The following is a 6,511-nucleotide window of genomic DNA, read 5'->3' as shown; positions in this document are numbered from 1 at the left end:
AAGTTCTTGTTGTTGTGCAGGAGTTTAACATTTATGGTATTTTTACAAATGCAACACAGAGTTGTGCTTTAGAACACTTTATTAGAGCATCAAACAAAAATATATAAAAACAAACTGATGTAAAATATTAAATATATAAATTTATTTACAATCATCTTGGAATAAAACCAGTGTAGTTACCATTGGGGTCAGGGAATTTTTCCCTTATCCTCCAGACAACAGCTTGGGATTACTACTCTGCGCCCTCCACCAAGTTTTCCATGCTGCCATGCTACAAATTGTCTGTAAGCTGCATGGCGGAACTGTCTGTTGTCCTCACCAGGGTCCGGGTCATCATAAACTACTCGAAACTCATTCCACAATGTTCTGGCCAGGCGAAGAACACCATTTTGCAAAATAAACTCCTCCATGTGTGGTACAGTTGAAATACATGTCTGGGGAGGCTGTTGGCAGCATTTCTTTTCCAAATCAGTTGGCATCTCTCTGCAGTGGGAGCATACACACCATGAAGGTTGATTGGATGTTGGAGGTGTTGTGGCAGGTGGACCAGAGAGGGCAAGTACATCAAAGAGAACACCAGGGTCTCTGTCCAGCACTATGGTAAGGATGTCAATAGCCTGCTGAGGGTTCAGGTTCTGTATGTGTTGCTACAAAAGTGGAAAGAGATGCTACAGCAACAGTTTTTAGGATAATTTAGTGTAATTTTGTTATGCTTACACGTTCAAAGTCTATTCGCTCTCTTCGAGACATCTTCAACTCCAAGGTCCACAGCTGAGTGTCTCGCACTTCTTCGGCCTCTGGATGCACCACGGCCTCTGGATTCACCACGGCTTTGAGATGATGATGGGCATCTCCTTTTTGCACCACGTCTTGAGGATGCAATGGGAGGTTCAAACTCTTCCTCAGAGGATTCCTCAATCACTGAACTCTAAATTGTATTAGAATAAAAAAATATACTATTATAAAAAGTACTCTTGCATATTAATCAATTTTGACACAGATCAGGTTTACATCTAGTCAAAATTAGGGCTAAACCAACAATAAACAGAAACCCTATGAAAACAACCATGATTATAGGAGGACTACACAGAATGCAGTGTTTATTCATGATTTCCACATAAATTATATGCTTTGATATATTCATCCCATCTTGAATGGCAAAGCAATTAAAAATAAGCTAATTACTCGTAATAAAATGCTAACAATTTGATAGGATTAATTTTATTTACAATATAGATTGTCAACTGTTACTGGTATTTTAAAATATGTATATATTTAAAGATATTCTTTATAAAATGCCTTTTGTAAACAGTAAGTGTTTAATGTGCTGGTTAAAAACAACTTTCTTACCTCAGATAACTCTCCATTGCTAACACTAGCTCAGCTCTATTATGAAGAAGCAATGCTCTGGTGTTGACTCGGCTTTTCCTGCGCGTGCACATTAGGAGGTGTGGCTTTCAGCTCTTTCAGGAAGGGCGGGGGAGTGAGCAACAGGCGTTCGAATTAAAAAATCTCCTCCTCACCCTGACGGTGTCATCTTACGGACCATGCCTTTAAGGTGCTGTGATCAACAGTGTCAAAAGCTGCAGAAAGATCTAACAATACTAACACTGTGAACTCCCCGTTCTCTGCAGCCATCATGATGTCACTGGAAACTTTTAGCAAAACTGTTTCTGTTGAACGCTTTTTACGAAAACCAGAATGGAATTCATCAAAACTGTTGTGTAGTTCAAGAAAAGTAATCAGTAGATCTGCCACAACCTTTTCCAATATTTTAGAGATAAAGGGTCATTTAGAAATGGGTCTGTAGTTTTTAGGCTGAGATGAGTCCAAACTTGTTTTTTAAGGACAGGTTCAATAACTGCATGTTTGAAAACAGATGGTACAGAGCAGGGGTGGTTCTAGACCAAATTTTCCAGGGGGGCCACAGTGGGGCCAGTATTTTTTCATGGGGGCACAAGAAAAAAAATCATAATAAAAGACAATGAACAAGTAAACTATTACGGCAAATGCAGTAATGGTTTACTTGTGAAAGTAAAACTGGCATGTTTTTATGGTACTCAGATAACAATTCTGAATGCTTCACAGTAACATGAGACTTGAGTAAAACAACAATTCTAGTCAATTATTATAGTTTGTGACTTTATTAGATTATATGAACTGTACATATGAAAAATAAACATTGAAACAAATAAAATATCTGCACATGAACTGTACATATGAAAAATAACCATTCAAACAAATAAAATATCTGCACAATACAATTTGCTTTTTGTAGTCAACACACACACACACACACACAAACACACACACACACACACACACACACACACACACACACACACACACACACACACACACCTATACGGGTTTTGCTGTATTAGAGGGACATTTTTTTCAAACCAACTTTTTGCAACATTAAACAGACACCACTTTCCATCTATGCTAGAAAGATGTGGGAAAGCTTAAAAAATTCTATTTGAGCTATATAACACAAAACTCCCTTCAAAGTTTCAATACACACTTCAGAACTCAAAATACAAGAACCTGGCACCATGCTGTATTAAGAGGACAATTGATAATGAGGTACTTGGCTCCACCCCTGACACAAACCGTAATTACCAAGGCCAACATTATTTATCAGGACAATGGTGATACACATACACAAACATGTCATTGGTATGTTTTGACAGGTCCAAACATGGATTAAAAGGAACAAAGGAACTGCAGCTTACAGAATCTTTTATTTGTTAGAATTTCTTAATAAAATTTGTCATATCGACATTTTATATAAAATTGGAACTTTTTCAAATAAGTGGACTGCATTTTACAGTGCTTTTCATCAACAATTGTAAATTTAATAAATTAAAATTCCTATATGTAAACAAATTATTGAACGGAAAATTTTAATTGTCAATAAAATAAACAGACCTAAAAACAAAAACAGCCATTTGGCCTTATAGCTCAAAAATTTTCACTGTCCAAACCTCCTGAAAACATCAGGAACAGTGTAGTGAATCTTGGTACGCTACAACAGGTTCATTAATCATGGTACCACTGTTTACCCAGGACTTTCTTTTTTTTCCCAAAGTGAATCCTCGGTTACTAACAAAATCCCAGATGTTTTGAGTAGAGCGACCAGCCAGAGTAGGATCTTCTGCTTTTTTGCATTGCTGGTATTCAATCATAGTGGCCAGTTTTCCTTTTTTAATGTGTTCATTGAAATGTCTCAATACAGCAGCAACCTCCACAGGAGACCATGGATTATTTTTTGCTCTTCTCGCATTTTCCAGGGAAACTAGAAAAGACACAAACAATTAATGTAAAACTACATTTTAAACGTTTTAAAGAAAATTTTTGTATCAGTGTTTCTTGGTTTTAAATAATGTATTGACACCTGTTTATTCCCCCTTCAAAATGTGAATCCAAAAATAAATAAATAAATAAAGACATACATTCATGGGACAAGCTGCAGCATTTTGTCCACATAGATGAGAATTGTCACCACAATGCCTTCAGTGTATATTCTGTGTCCGTACTTCAAATGGGTCAGGTAAGAAAGCTGGCATTTAATGATGTGTGTAGCTGTATTTACCAAATTGTTTATTTGTTGTCTTGTTTCTTTCATCATATCCAGAAACTTTCTTGACTGCACTGATAACCACATCAAAATTAGCAGGTCTCAAAGCATCTTCAAAGGTGTGTATTGAGAAATCCTTGCAAAGCATAAGTAGAAGTCTTCCAGATTCTCTGAGTCTCTGGTGAATGTAGTCATATTTAGTGGGATCCTGTCCATGTTTGTTAAAGGACTGGGCAAGCTGAAGAATAGATAGATCACTTCGTACAGTAGAAGATATCTCATCATCTTTCATGCGAGTTAATATCTTCCAAACACCTGGGGAAATTTGCTGACACAGAGCTGACTCATTCATGGAGGCTGTAGCGTTATGGATTTATGCTCTTTTATGAAAGAGAAACCATGCTACGTATTAATTCGGAATATTAATTTTAATAAATCAATAACCAAATTTTATATTGTTCAGAAGACTCAAAGGTTGTTTTCATCCATAAACTGCCGATAATATCTGAGTGTCTGTGTTTCAGTTCAATGAGGAAACAAGTTTGAAGGATTAAAAGTTTTAATTTTTCAAGTTAAACTAATGATTTTGAAAATTGACAAACAGGAAATAACAATCACATTGGCAACTTTGTGGGACAATCTTTTAACAGTTTCTATGCTGTTCTTGCTCAAATAGACCTTCTGGTGAATTTATGAAGATTGAGAATGTTGTGACATGAATGCGTGTGTGAGTCTGATTTTGCTTCAGGAAAAAACAGGTGTCTGAGTGAAGTGATGGTTTGGATAAACTTAGGTCTTATCAGAGAACTGCATCAAACGCTAAAACCGTGCTCTGTCTCACCGAACTCTTGTGGACCCTCTTTCGGATCCGGGCCGTGGAGGATATTGTGGTTCATCCAGATGACACCGGCGGCTGACAGGAGACGTAGGTGTCGAACGGAACCGGTCCAGAGTTGCCCTCGGTACACGTGGATGGTAGAGCGTTTTATCGATGCGCTTTCTTAAGTTAATTCACTCAGAAATCAAAAGACTCGGTAATGAGTCTTCGTTAGAAGTCGCGATTCAGCTGTTCTGCCTGGCTTGGCAGAAACAGCGTGAAAGGGGGGAAGAACGAGCCAACAGGCTCTGCCCCCCCTTTGGTTTTCAGGTCTGTTCTCTCCCGTTGTCCAACACGAACTGCCTCATAATACTGAAAACTTACCAAAAACCTCTCTTCTCAAAGCAAAACATGTGCGTCATCAAATGTGTCTGAAGTTTACTGTGGGCAGATGTGTGTGGGTGTGTGTGAATGTTTGTGTGCTTGAGTGTGAAGGTCAGTACCACACATTCAACATTATCTACTTAAGTGTGGATTCATTAATCCATTATAATTACCCCAAAGCATAATAGTCATTCATTTGATTAAACACATTTATAATGAGCAAAATGATAATGGTTATTTTAACATTAAAATCAAGAAAAAGAAGTTTAAACTTTATGTTTTGACTTGGTCTGGGTACAACTCATGTAAACACATCTTCGTGTAGACTGCAGGTGGCAGATGTTATGGTTTCCTCCCAAACTCGCTGGCGTTCAGGTCTTAATCTGTGGGTGAAAGTTCTCAGCGACCCAGCTATGACCCAACTGCGTCCAACACCACCATTGTGACAGAAAACCCATATTTCCTCACGTTACATTCCCCCCTTTTTGTGACGACATGGAGGTCAAGCAGAGGCCACCTGACGTCACAACCACAATAACGTGATGTACTCGTGAAGGTAGACATCCCAGATGAAGGCAGGAACGATGAAGCGTCACCACAGGTCTCGTGTAGAAGGGAGTCTATCCTGATCAGATGATTAAGGCCAAAACTGTTGCAATCATTGTAAAGTAATCCACTTAGGGAATCTTGAAAGCAGAGCTATTTCAATAGCAGTTAATTTTCATCAGCAATAATGCAAAGGTATTCAAAGGATAAGCAGCTCGTGTGTCACACGGAGCTGGGCAGGTGATGTGTTCCCCAGGCGTAGTCCAGGCGAAGTCCAGTGACGACCTCGACACCGCTCGAACCACGACCGAAGCCCCATGCGACAGGAAACCAGTTGAAGGATGGTGAAGACGACCCCTCTGATGGAATGTAGTCCATACGAGCTCGGAGAAGGAGACAAAGTGAGACAGCCCACACGATAGATAGCATTTGATGCAAAACAAAGAAATCAATCAAAACCTATCTATGGGTGCCTCTGGGAAAATGTGGGTGCCTTTTGTGAATTATCTAAAGAAGAAATGTACTGCACCCTGTTCAACGTGTCATGTAAAAACGTGATGCAGAGAAAACACAAATAAAAGAAAGTAAATCCTAACTGATATGTGAGACTCAGCAGGCTGCATTAATTAAAGGCATATATATAAAGGAAATAATCATGAAAATGAAGGGCAAATTGGCTTGTGGCCCTTTAAGGGAAATAGTAACAAAATAAAACCAAATTTGTAATCAAATATAATCATGCTACACAAAGCACTAATAAAAAGATAGAGATGTAAATCAGTTCTAAAAATGTAAATCAGTAGGTTAGTAATCCCTAAAGATGTGAGTTAGTAACAGGACCCTGGCTGGAGGCAGGTAACCTGAAAAAAAAAACAAAGGATATCACATTTGTTAAAAATTCATCCCACAAACGAGAGAATTTGTAACAGTCCACCAGTCAGTGGAAAAGAATCCGGTCAGAATAGAGTCGGTCAGAATAGAGTTTTGAATCTGGTATTGCGGACCCACAGAGACACGAGTTTGGACGTATCTGTGGGAGCAGGCTCATAAGCGATTTGGTTATCAAACTGTTTGTATCTTGTGTTACGAACCCACAGGGAAACTTGTTTGAATTTACCTGAGGGTTCCGTCCGGAACACGAGTGAAGCTGATGGTTTAGCTGTTAGATCAGAGCCTGATTTTAC

Source organism: Nothobranchius furzeri, chromosome 16 (assembly GCF_043380555.1).
Source record: "Nothobranchius furzeri strain GRZ-AD chromosome 16, NfurGRZ-RIMD1, whole genome shotgun sequence".
Classification (NCBI taxonomy): domain Eukaryota; kingdom Metazoa; phylum Chordata; class Actinopteri; order Cyprinodontiformes; family Nothobranchiidae; genus Nothobranchius; species Nothobranchius furzeri.
This window is presented reverse-complemented; position numbering follows the sequence as displayed.